General features: G+C 40.3%; 1 non-coding gene across 1 annotated transcript; it reads left to right on the top strand.

Annotated features, from left to right (window-relative positions):
- Positions 1–1,525: 1,525 nt before the first annotated feature.
- LOC112780585 (small nucleolar RNA R71) lies at positions 1,526–1,629 on the top strand. The gene has a single exon (XR_003191410.1). It is a non-coding gene; the product is annotated as a small nucleolar RNA R71 (small nucleolar RNA).
- The last annotated feature ends 12,030 nt before the right edge of the window (positions 1,630–13,659 follow it).

Here is a 13,659-nt window from a genome sequence, read left to right as displayed (position 1 = left end):
CCTATAACCCAATGAATTCCCCAATTCTGATTTCCACTTTTTCTTTACATCCTGCAATTAAATTCATGCAATCACCCCCATCCCCTTTAATTTCAGCAATTTAGTTTCTGCTCTTTAATTCATGCAATTTAAGATTCAGCCATTTTAATTTCTTGTCATTTACTTTTCCCGCCAATTTTACATTCCGCAATACTCATCTCAACCTTGATTCCGCTCAACTAGAACACACTTCTAATCCGAATTGCTCATTCAACCAATCCTTGTGGATTCGACCTCACTCTATTGTGAGTTTTTACTTGACGATAACCGGTGCACTTGCCGGAAGGAATTTTGCCGATCGTGCAATTTCCTAAATCGTAGCATAACTAGTTTATGTGCATCAGTAGGCATTTGATGGAGAATCTCAAGAAAGGGAATATTGATATGGAGAGACTTAAATGTCTCTAAAAACCTTGAATAGGTTTTCCCTTTTTCACCTCCTCCTAACCTCTGAGGAAATGGTGCTTTTGGTTGGTATGTTTCCATCGTGCCTTTTTGCAGTTCCTTGGCTTGCTCAGTTTCACTTTCCTGCTTAACTTCTTCCACACCTTCCTTCAAGATTTCTGGCTCCTGCTCTGAGGGCCTGATTCCTTCTTCTTCTGAAACTTCCTTCAATATGGTGATGGCCTTGCATTCTTCCCATCTCACTCTCTTTTGTTCCCCTTTAGGATTCTTTTCTGTGTCACTAGGGAACACTGCAGTTGATTTGGGGGCCTGTTGAGATAGCTCTCCTACTTGAGACTCCATCCTCTTGAGTTTTTCACCATGGTTTCTTAAGGTAGTTCTCACATCATCCCTGAAGCTTTTCAATTCGGTTATGTCTTGACTCATGGTTGCCATCATTCCTTCTATCCGGTTTAATTGATCTTGAAATTGTTGGTTCGGATTAAGTTGGGTAGGTTGATTATTTTGGCCATGATATGATGGTTGGGAGTAAGTGTTTTGTGTGGCTTGGTATGATCTTTGGTTGGAATTTTGGTATGTGGAATTGTTATGTTGGTTGTGGTTGTAAGGTTTATGGTTTTGTGGTTGGGTTTGTTGGTTCCCCCACCCAAAGTTTGGGTGATTTTTCCATCCTGGGTTGTAAGTGTTGGAATGTGGATCATATGATTGCCTTTGTTGGTTTCCCACATAGTTGGCCTCTTCCCAATCACCTCCTTCAATGCTTACTTCCTCTTGATCTTGTGTGTGTATTGCAGCCACTTGCTTTATTTCTAATTGCCTGGTAAGCTCTGCTAGTTGCTTGGCAAACACCTTGTTTTGGGCTAGAATTGTATCAACATGGTTCAGCTCCATGACTCCCTTAGTGTTGTGCCTCTCTGATGCATAGTAGTACTCATTCTCAGCCACTGTCTCAATCACTTCAATGGCTTCTTCCACAGTCTTTTTCCTGTTCAATGAACCTCCTGATGAATGGTCTACAGCCTTCCTTGATTCATAAGAGAGTCCATCATAGAAAATATGCAATTGCACCCAATCATGGAACATGTCTGGTGGGCATTTCCTTGTCAAATCCTTGAATCTCTCCCATGCCTCGTAGAGAGTTTCACCATCTTGTTGTCTAAAAGTCTGAACCTCAGATCGAAGCCTATTGACCTTTTGTGGGGGGTAGAAACATGCCAGAAACTTGCTTTCCACCTCATCCCATGTTGTTAGACTCCCCCTTGGGAATGATTTCAGCCACTTAGCTGCTTTGTCCCTAAGTGAAAATGGGAACAAAAGCAGTTTATAGGCATCTTCCTGGACTCCATTGGACTTCACAGTGTCACAAATTCTCAGAAATTTTGTGAGATGTTGGTTGGGATCTTCATTAGCACTCCCACCAAATGAACAATGATTCTCCACAAGTGATATTAGCTGTGGTTTGAGTTCAAAATTGTTGGCCTGAATGGGTGGTTTCTGAATGCTGCTACCACAATTCCCAGAGGTTGGGTTTATGTATGAACTAAGAACCCTCCTCTCAGGAATGGCATTGTTTCCATCAGCTCTCTCATGGTTGTGAACTTCTCTATCCATGTTGAGATCTAGAGCTTCCTCAAAATTGTCCTCAGATTCTCCTTCAGATTCTTCTTCTCCCAGTACTCTCTTCCCTCTTGCTTCCCTTCTAAGTCTATGAAGGGTCCTCTCTGGTTCGGTATATGGAGGAGTTGATGTCTCTCCTCTCCTACCTGTCATACAAGATCACAGCACAGGCAACAAACAAGTGAAATAATCTTGGTTAATGGAAGAGTATGGTTAGAGCAATTGAGGAATTAATTCAAACAGTTAGTGAGTCAGTGAGTTAGTTGCTTGAATTTAAAGGCATAAAGAAAGAAAGCATGTAACAGAGTGCAGAAATTAAAATTCAACAAGTAACTTGTACTGAATTAATCAAAACAAAAAAAATGCTCAATCTAGTTAACTTCCAATTTGAGAATTGTCAATCGAAAACCAATCCCCGGCAACGGCGCCATAAACTTGGTGCGCATAAACTTGTTATGCTACGATTTAGGAAAATGCACGATCGGCAAAATTCCTTCCGGCAAGTGCACCGGTTATCGTCAAGTAAAAACTCACAATAGAGTGAGGTCGAATCCCACAAGGATTGGTTGAGTGAGCAATTCAGATTAGAAGTGTGTTCTAGTTGAGCGGAATCAAGATTTAGATGAGAATTGCGGAATGTAAAATTGGCGGGAAAAGTAAATGACAAGAAATTGAAATGGCGGAATCTTAAATTGCATGAATTAAAGAGCATAAGCTAAATTGCTGAAATTAAAAGGGAATGGGGGTGATTGCATGAATTTAGTTGCAGAATGTAAAGAGAAAGTGGAAATCAGAAATGGGGAATTCATTGGATTATAGGAGATATTGAGATCTCCGAATCAAAACATGTTTATCTCTTCCTCAACCAATGCGTTCATTGAATTTTGCTTGGCAATCTTATATGATTGGATCCCAATCCCTTGGCTCACCAATTCTCTCTAAAAACGAACAAATTCCCAATCCCTTGGTTTAAATGTTCATAAGAAGAGATGATGCTCGATCACTGATTATACCACACAGTTTCATGAACCACAATTTGGTAGGATTACATGTCACAATATCCATCCAAACCCCAATCCAATTCACTGTGAGAAAGCTTCTCTAGCATGAATCCTCCATTCCTTTCCCAAGGTTCCGAAGGATTCCAATTATGGGTAGTTTCTTTCCCAAGACAACTACCCAATGGAATTAGATCGAGAAGCTTTCTAACAAAATTCAAGAGAAAAGATTGAAGAAGAAGATAAAACTATTATTGATTCATTGAATTACAATAGAGCTCCCTAACCCAATGAAAGGGGTTTAGTGAGTCATAGCTCTGAATTCAATTACAAAACTAAAAGAAAATGATCCCAAGTTCTCTCTCAATCCCAAACTTCCCCCTCAGGGGCTGGATTCCCCCTCAATCCCCCGTTAATTGCAGAAACTAAGGCCTTTAAATAGGCTCCCTAAATTACAAAATGAAAATGAAATTAAAAGCAAATTACAATCAAATGAAAATAAACTATTCTAGATGATTCTTGTGGCCTTGATTTGGTGTTGTTGATGGGCCTTGCTTGCTTGAAGGGTAGAGTGACATAATTGATCCAAAAAGGATAATGATCCATTAAACTACACTCAAACGTTGCACCCCCTTTCTTGAGTCGTCACTTTGTTCTCTTGTCAACCTTGCCAATTTGATGCCAAATATAGACTATTATACCTCGTTGGAAAGCTATGGATGTCAGCTTTCTAACGCAACTGGAAGCACCTCAATTGGATCTCTACAACTCGAGTTATACTCCATGGAAGGTGAAAAGGTCAGCTGGCCTGATTGCATGTTGGTACTATGCTCTTCTATGCACATTACGGGGCTGTTTTCTCCCTCAAGTTTTAGTATCCACCATGCATGCCATATATGGTTGGAAAGCTCTAGATGTCTTCTTTCTAATTCATTTTGAATCACCTCATTTGGAGTTTTGTAGCTCAAGTTATTTATGTTTGAAGAAGGCATGGTCAAGCTGTTCCATATAACACGTTTAAGCTCCAGTTTAAGCTTAAACTGGAGCTTAAACGCTGGCACTCCCTGGAGGCACAAGCTCGAGCACGTTTAAGCTTCAGTTTAAGGTTAAACTGAAGCTTAAATGTGGAAATGAGAAAGCAACCCTGGAGGAGAAAAATAGTCGAACACGTTTAAGCTCCAGTTTAAGGTTAAACTGGAGCTTAAACGTGGAATGCTCCTGGTGCCTTTCTTACTTCTGGCGTTTAACCTCCAGTTTAAGGTTAAACTGGAGGTTAAACTTCAATTCCAGCATTATATGGCTTGGTAGTTTAAGTTCCAGTTTAAGCTTAAACTGGAACTTAAACTCCACATGTGATATTCAAGCTTCCTTTATTGATTTTGTTGCTTCCTTGCCTAGCCTCTTCTTCCCTGAAATCATCCAAACAATTGCATCAAAGTCTTGCAAAAATTCATGAGAATTCTTCCATTCATAGCTTTCAAGGAATATAACTAAAAACTCATGGAATTTGCATCAAAATCTTCATGTTGAATGATTTAAGACAAGCATGACTATTTGGCCCAAAATGATTACTTAAGGCTCTAGAAAATGCATAAAACAACTAAAAATAAAAGAAAAAGGCTAGTAAAACTAGCCTAAGATGCCTTGGCATCAAAAATAAAACTAACTAACTAATTGATTAACTAACTAACTAATTAACTAACTAAAATAAATGGTTATCAATGGTGTTTGGGAGTGTTGGATGAAGGGTAGAAGAAGGGAAGAAGAAAGGAGAAGGAAAGAAATGGAAAGAGGAGAAGAAAAGAAATGTAGTGAAGGAAGGGCATCTGCGCATACGCGTGCATGGCGTGCGCGCGCGGATGTTGGTGCATTGGACGTGACGCGTACGCATACATGGCGCGTCCGTGTCGATGGCTTATTTCAAGAGTGGCGCATACGCGTCATGTACGCGTACGTACGAGTTGGGTTGTGCCTCAGGCACAGTGCGCGCGCAGCGTTCGCACAACTCTCGGGTTTTTGGCTTGGGGTGGAATTTCTCAATCCACGCGTACGCGTGCATGGCGCGTCCGCGTGGGTAGGCGAAAATGCTTGATGGATGCGTATGCGCGCGGATGGTGCTATGTTTTTTTCAAATTTTTTTCTATGTTTTTGCACCAATCCAAGCATTCCAAACCTCCAAACAGCTACCAAAACATCATAAAACCTTATTTAACATGTTAAACTACCAAATAAACTCAACAAACCAACAAAAACATGAAATTAAACTAATTTTATCATTATGTACAAAAGCGAAAATTGAAAAGAATTTACCATGGTTGGGTGTCTCCCACCTAGCACTTTTGTTTATTGTCCTTAAGTTGGACTTATGGGGAGCTCCTCTCAAGGTGGTTTGTGCTTGAACTCATCTTGGAACTCCCACCAATGCTTGGTTCTCCATTGTGCCCCAAGATTTTTTATTTGTTGCACTAAGTGTTTATGGAGTTCTTCACAAGCTTGGGGCTCCCAAAGTTGATCCTCGTCTTGTGATCCAGGATCCCACACTTTATTTTCACACCCGTCTTGAAGTTGATCATCATTATTAGTCCAATTGGGTGGTGAGTAAGGTGAATTCTCAATAAAGTGGCCAACAATCCTCCTAGACCTATCTAGTTGAGCACTACTCCAACCTTTGTATTTCATGCTTGATGTATCAACCCTAATGAGCCTTGATTTGCAACGCCAATGACAAAACCTTTTTCGCTTACGCTTCATCCCACAAAGTTTCCTAAGTTGGCCATCCATTTCAAGCAAACCATATTCAAGTGGGATAATAAAGCTAATAGAAATTAATTTCACCCACTCAAGTGAGGGAGTAGATGGCAACCTAGGTAAAGACAATTCCAAGGGTCTTGATAAAGCGTATCCAACTCCCATCCTTCTCTTTCTAAGGACTTCCACCTCTTCACAAGGTTTCTCAAATGTAATCCTTTGTTCAAAAATTCTATCTAAGCCTTTTCCCTTACTCAAATCATAAATGGGAGGATGAGAGAGATTTACCTCCACATTGCTTTCAAATCCAACGGGAGAAAGTTCTTCATGTTCAAAGGATTCTTCACCACTAAGACTTGATGCTTGATCTTCATCACTAAGGGAACTCAATTCTTGCTCTATCCCATCCAAGTCTTCATATGGAATATGCCTTGGAGGTTGTGCACATTCCTCCCTAGCATCAAATTCAATCATCTTGGAGGGGTTTTCTTCAAGTCTAGATTCCCAAGGTGGTTCTGCATCTCCTAAGTCTTCAACCACTTCTTCCTCTTCTTCAACAATTGTAGCTTCCTCCAATTGTTCCAATATAAAGCAACTTCCCTCATTCTCCACCAATTTCTCCTTCATGTTATGCTCTTCATTTGATTCTCCACATGTAGCCATGGGAGTTCCTTGAGTATTTAAGCATTGGGATGCTAACCGATTTACCACCTCGTCCAAGGCGGTCATGAATTGTTGCACATCCCTTTTCATCTCCTCTTATCCTTGAACAAGAACAACAACGATGTCATCCATTGGAGGTTGGGATGGATGGAAGGGTTCATCCATTTGGGGGAAGGATTCATAGTAGGAAGGTAGTTCTTCTTGGTAGAGTTGTGGTGGTTCAATAATTTCCACTCTTTCCACTTGTTGCACAACACGCTCTATGGTTGCTTGAAGTTAATCCAATGTTTCCTTGAGACGATCCCTTGACTCTTGTTCCTCTTGGATAATATGATTAGGATCATATGGCTCTTAGATCGATGGACATGAGTATTCTTCTATGGGAGGTTGTGGTAGGAAGTAGAATTCATCTTGTGGTTGAAAATTTTCATATGTTGGAGGTGGTTCATCTTGGTAATAATATGGAGGGGGTGGCTCTTAGAAGTGGTGACTGATAAACCACTATTTTATAGTTTATATTATGTTTAACTGTGTGGTTTTATCATGATCTTTACCCACTTATTCATTAAATTAGCATGAAATTATAATTCCTTCCTGAATTTATTACATGTTTGAAAACTGCTTCCTAGAGACTTTAATTGTGTATTTTTAATTCTCCTTTATTCCATTCGATGCCGTGATCTGTGTGTTGAGTGTTTCAGACTTTATAGGGCATGAATGAGTTGGAGATTGGAAAGGAAGCTAGCAAAAAATAGAAGGAACACAAGAATTTGAGGAGATAACCAGCGAGAAGTGACGCGGTCGCATGGCTCACGCGACCGCGCGAAGGAGAGCAAATCGCAGTGACGCGGCCGCATGGCTCACGCGGCCGCGCGGATTGGAAAAGCTCAAGCGACGCGGTAGCGTGGACGACGCGAACGCGTGGCAAGGAAAAGCGCGAATGACGCGTCCGCATGGATGACGCGATCGCGTGACATGTGCGATCTGCATAATCTGCAGAATTCGCTGGGGGGGATTTTGGACCTTATTTCGACCCAATTTTCGGCCCGGAATAGCAGACTAGAGCCAGAGAATATGCAGAAACAAAAGAGAACATTCATTCTACACAGTTTTGAGTTTTTTTAGATCTAGTTTTACTCCTTTTGTTTTTCCTCTCTAGGTTTTAGAATTTTAATTTTTAATTGGTCTTAGCATTGGAACATTGAGAAGAGTTATTTCCTCATCAAGACTTCGTCATTCTAGTTCGTTCTCTTAACTTGTTTTATTCTTCCATGTCCTTTGCTTTGTTCAATTTTGTCATTTGAATACTTTCATGATTATTTAATACAAGGATTATTTCTTCCATTTTAATTTATTTTCCATTCCAATAATCATGTCTTTTTTTAATTCTCTTTCATATGTTATGGATTTATTATTTACAATGAGCGAGTAGTTTCTTCACTTGATGGGGAGTTGATTGAAAGGAACTCTTGAGTTGGAAGGATTGAAAGAGAATTTGTAATTGGGTTAACTGTTGGATTGCTATCCAGTCACTAACACCAATCCCTTTGAACTAAGTGGGTTGCAACTCGTGAATAGATCTAGCATTCCAACTTGTTTGACTTTTCTTTACCTAGTAAAGGATAACTAAACAGAATAATCATTAATTATAAATTAATCTTGAAATCATCCCATCAATAATAGAGATTTCAACTAATCAACTCCCAGTCAAGGCTTTTATTCATATTATTTATTTTTTCTTAATTTAATTTTCCATCTACTTAACTCAACCTTTTGGAACATCTGATTAACAAAATAGCACACTTTTCTGCAACTCGTTGGGAGACGACCTGGGACTCCAACTCCTAGTAATTTTTAATTTAAACTCTCTGTGACATATTTCTAAATTGATAGGCAGATTTTCGGTGAGTTAAGAACTATACTTGCAATGTAACTATTTTAATAATTTTTAATTCACCAACTTCTGTGTCTCATCAATTTTTGGTGCCGTTGCTGGGGAGTTGCAATAGAGTGCTAAAGCTATTTATTAGAATTTATTTATTTGCATTTTATTTTATTTTGCTACTATGAGCTGCATGTTTCTTTCGTCAAATGACGCGTTCACTTCCTGATCCGCGTTTGCTAATATTCGATCCTGAAATTGAAAGGACTATTTCACGAATAAGGCGAGATCAGCGTCGGTTAGTCCGCTCTGAGGGCGGATCTGAAAGTGAACTTGAGAAAGAAACTAGCCCCCGTTCTACTTATTCGGTTGTTTTACGTGCAGAAGACATGGCAGCTAGGAGAGTTACCATCCAGGAGGAAGGAGCCCCTGATTTTACAATGCAACCGTTTCAAGCGCATCATCCAGCAGTAGCTACAGATTTTGAAATAAAGACCGCACTGCTAAATTTGATGCCCAAGTTTCATGGCCTACCTGCTCAAGAGCCTATCAAGCACTTGAGAGATTTCCAAGCAGCCTGTTCTACTGTCAGGCGTGATGGTACTGATGAAACTTCAATTTTGTTGAAAGCTTTCCCGTTTTCTCTCGAGGGAAAAGCAAGAGAGTGGTACTACACTCAACCTCTAGCAAATGTATCCAACTGGGATACACTCAGAAAGGAGTTTTTGGAGAAATTCTTTCCATCTGAAGTTATTGATAAGCTGAGGAAAGACATTTCCGCAATTGTTCAGGATGACAATGAGACTCTCTTTGAATACTGGGAGCGCTTCAATAATCTTCTGGAAGCATGCCCCCACCACATGATTGACAAGATAGTGTTACTTAGCTATATCACACAGGGCATGAGGCCCCAAGATAAGACCACATTGGAAAGTGCTAGCAATGGGTCTATGAAGAAGTACAAGGCCACTGATGAGGCTTGGCAATTGATCAGTGATTTAGCTGAATCTACTAGGAACCACAGGCAAAAGCAAGGCCGTTCAAAAGCCGTTGCAGAAGTATCCTCTAATAGAGAGACTGCGGCTCTAGCTCAGAGTATATGTGAGATGACCAACTTGCTGAAGCAGATGCAATTGAATCAACAACAAGCTCAGCAAGCTCAACCTCCTCCACCACAGCAAAACCAACAATTAGTCCCGCAAAGAATTTGCGGAATCTGTGCTGATTATAGCCATTACACTGATGAATGCCCGCAGCTCCAACAAGAAGACAACATGGTGGCATCCACCCATAACTTCTATGACCGCCCTAACCAAGGGTACAATCAAAGTGGAAATAATAACCATGGATGGCAGGACAATTCTAACCAGAATTGGAGGGACAACAATAACAGAGGAGGCCGAGATAATCAAGGAAATCAGAGGTAGAATAATAACAACAACAGGCAGCAGAATCAACCTTACAGAGCATCTCACCTGAGGCAAAACCAAGGACCACAGAACAATCAACAGCAGACCTCTCAATTTACTCATTCTTCTTTATCTCCTAATGAAGAGCTACTACAATCTTTTGAGCGGAGACAACAGACCATGGAAAATAACATCATGAATAGTATTAATGCCAGTCTGAATGGTCTCACGTCTACTTTACAAGCTCTTATGTCACAGATTGGATCAACGCAAAATTCCAGTAACCAACCTTCAAGCTCCACTGGAATCCCCTCTCAACCATTACCCAATCCAAAGGGAGGCATTAATGCCATCACCCTAAGGTCTGGAACCACACTGTAGGAGAGGAATCAGGAGGAACCAAGCCCACCAGAACACACCTCAGCTGAAGAGGTAGCAGAAATAGAAGATGTTGAAGAGGAAGAGGACATACAGGACATAGCTGAAGAAGAAATAGCTCAACCATAGGAGGAAGCACCAAAAGGCGTAGATACCACAGAAAACACTACTCTTATTCCATTTCCACAACTTGCAAGGAAACCCAGGAAGCAGCTGGAACACAACCCCAAAATGGTAGAAATATTCAAAAAGGTTGAGGTAACTGTTCCTCTTTTTGATGTTATTCAGCAGGTACTTAAATATGCAAAGTTTCTAAAAGACTTATGTATCCATAAAGACAAAATAAATGAATTAGAAACTATTTCTTTAGGTAGTTCTATATCTGCTTTAATGGGAGGATTACCTGAAAAATATAGTGATCCAGGTCCTTGTATAGTTAGCTGTACTATTGGTGGTGTAGTAATTTATGATTGCATGTGTGATTTAGGAGCATGTGTCAGTATAATGCCTTTGTCTATATATGATATTTTGAGGCTCCCTCCCTTAAAAAGGTCGGCAGCTCGTTTTGTGTTAGCAGATAAAAGCATTATTACAGTGGCTGGAGTTGCTGAAGATGTTTTGGTGAACATTAAAGGCCTTACATTTCCCACTGATTTTTATATCTTGGAGATGCCCCATAATGATTCAGATAAGCCATCATCAATCCTACTTGGAAGACCATTCCTGAAGACATCAAAATTCAAATTGGATGCTTTTTCAGGAACATACTCCTTTGAAATAGATGGCCGCATAGTAATCTTCAATCTGAATGGAGTCATTGACAACCCCCCAGAAGATCGTTCTATCTTCCAGTGTGATGTCATAGATGAAAGTGTAGCTGAAGTTCACAAGGAAGAGTTTGAAGAGAGGCACACTGGACAAGGTCCAAGTGTGGGGACCCTTTTAACTAACAATGAGGGCACTTCGCCATTTTCACAAGCCCCAGATAATCCAGAGCCTGCTCATGATCAGAAGTTAAAATTGAAACCCCTCCCTCCGCATCTCAAATATGCTTATCTCGAAGATGAGCAGAGGTTTCCAGTTATCATTGCAAGGGAACTTACTTCTCAACAAGAAGAGCAGTTACTTGATGTGCTGAGGAAGCATAAGAAGGCAATCGGGTGGAGCTTGGCAGACATAGTAGGCATCAACCCTCAAGTATGTGAGCACAGAATATTTTTAGAAGAGGGAGCAAGACCTGTCCGTCAACCCCAAAGAAGATTGAATCCCACCATATTGGAAGTTGTCAAAAAGGAAGTGACCAGACTATTGGAAGTAGGTATCATATATCCCATTTCAGACAGTGAATGGGTAAGCCCAGTACAAGTGGTGCCCAAGAAGTCTGGAGTCACTACAATGAAGAATGAGCATGGAGAGCTCATAGCAACTAGAGTTCAGAATTCTTGGAGAGTCTGCATTGATTACAGGCATCTCAACCAAGCTACCCGTAAGGATCACTACCCACTTCCATTCATTGATCAAATGCTGGATCGCCTGTCAGGTAAATCACATTATTGCTTTATGGTTACACAGGTTATTTCCAGATTCATATAGCTCCTAAGGATCAGAAAAATACTACTTTTACATGTCCTTTTGGGACTTATGCTTACAAGAGAATGCCCTTTGGCTTGTGCAATGCACCAGCTACTTTCCAAAGGTGCATAATGAGTCTCTTCTCTGATCTTATTAAGGACTGTATGGAAGTTTTTATGGATGATTTTAGCATTTATGGTGATTCTTTTAGCCTTTTCTTAAATGGATTATCTAGAGTATTAGATAGATGTGTTAATACAAACCTTGTATTAAATTTTGAAAAATGTCACTTTATGGTAAAACAAGGAATTGTATTAGGACATGTGGTATCTAATAATGGCATTTCTGTAGACCCAGCAAAGGTGAATGTTATTTCTAGTTTACCTTACCCCTCTTCTGTGAGGGAAGTCCGTTCGTTCCTTGGCCATGCAGGTTTTTACAGGAGATTTATTAAGGACTTTAGTAAGGTCGCACTTCCCTTATCCAGATTACTGCAGAAGGATATTGAGTTCGAGTTCAGTGAGGATTGCAAACAAGCGTTTGATAAGCTGAAGACTGCTCTGACTCAAGCTCCAATTGTGCGAGGCCCAGACTGGAGCCAGCCATTTGAAATCATGTGCGATGCTTCCAACCATGTAGTAGGAGCAGCGCTGGCTCAGCGTGAAGGTAAAGATCCTTTCGTTATTGCTTATGCGTCTAAGACTTTAGACAATACCCAGTCCAACTATACTACTACTGAGAAAGAGCTTCTTGCTATTGTTTTTGCTCTGGATAAATTCTGAGCTTATTTACTTGGTACTAGAGTAGTAGTGTATTCGGACCATGTAGTTTTAAAGTATCTATTAGCTAAAAAGGAGTCCAAACCAAGACTTATACGTTGGATACTGCTGTTACAAGAATTTGATTTAGAAATAAAGGATAGGAGTGGTAATCAGAATTTAGTGGCAGACCACTTGAGTCGCCTTGAGCATATTAAGGATGATTCTACTCCTATAGATGATAATTTTCCTTTTGATAACCTGCAAGCAGTATCTGAGGTAGTCCCTTAGTATGCACCTGTTGCTAATTATTTAGTTAGCCGCACATTTCCTCCAAATTTTTCTAAGCATCAAAGAGACAAGCTGAAAAGTGAGTCTAAATATTATATATGGGATGACCCATATTTATGGAGATGTGGCGCTGATCAAGTAATTAGACGTTGTGTGTCTCAATCAAAATTCCAGTCCATTTTAGAGGCCTGTCACTCATCTGAGAGTGGAGGACATTTTGGCCCTCAAAGAACAGCTAGAAAGATCTTAAACTGTGGATTCTGTTGGCCTACTCTTTTTAGAGACGCTGCTGAGTTTTGTAAATCTTGTCTCCCATGCCAGAAATTCAGCAATATATCCAGGAGAGATGAGATGCCTCAACAAATTATGCTTTTCTGTGAAATTTTTGATGTTTGGGGCATTGACTTCATGGGTCCATTTTCAAATTCTAATGGATATTTTTATATATTGTTAGCTGTGGATTATGTTTCCAAATGGGTGGAAGCAATTCCTACCTGCACTGATGATGCTAACATTGTTGTTTCCTTTGTGAGAAACCATATTATATGTCACTTCGGATCACCACGAGCAATCGTGAGCGATCAAGGCACCCATTTTTGTAACAGGAGACTGACAGGATTAATGAAGAAGCATGGGATAATTCATAAAGTTGCAACAGCTTACCATCCCCAAACTAATGGGCAAGCCGAGGTGTCAAACAGAGAAATTAAGCGTATCTTGCAAAAGATAGTAAAGCCTCATAGAAAAGATTGGAGCACCAGGCTACAAGATGCACTCTGGGCATATAGAACAGCATACAAGACACCCATTGGGATGAGTCCTTTCCGCTTGGTTTATGGAAAAGCTTGTCATCTCCCAGTTGAAGTAGAACACAGAGCTTTTTGGGCAGTTAAGGAGTG

This window comes from Arachis hypogaea, chromosome 19 (genome assembly GCF_003086295.3).
Source record: "Arachis hypogaea cultivar Tifrunner chromosome 19, arahy.Tifrunner.gnm2.J5K5, whole genome shotgun sequence".
NCBI lineage: Eukaryota > Viridiplantae > Streptophyta > Magnoliopsida > Fabales > Fabaceae > Arachis > Arachis hypogaea.
The sequence above is the reverse complement of the archived record's forward strand: the minus strand, read 5'-3'. Positions and strand labels throughout refer to the sequence as shown.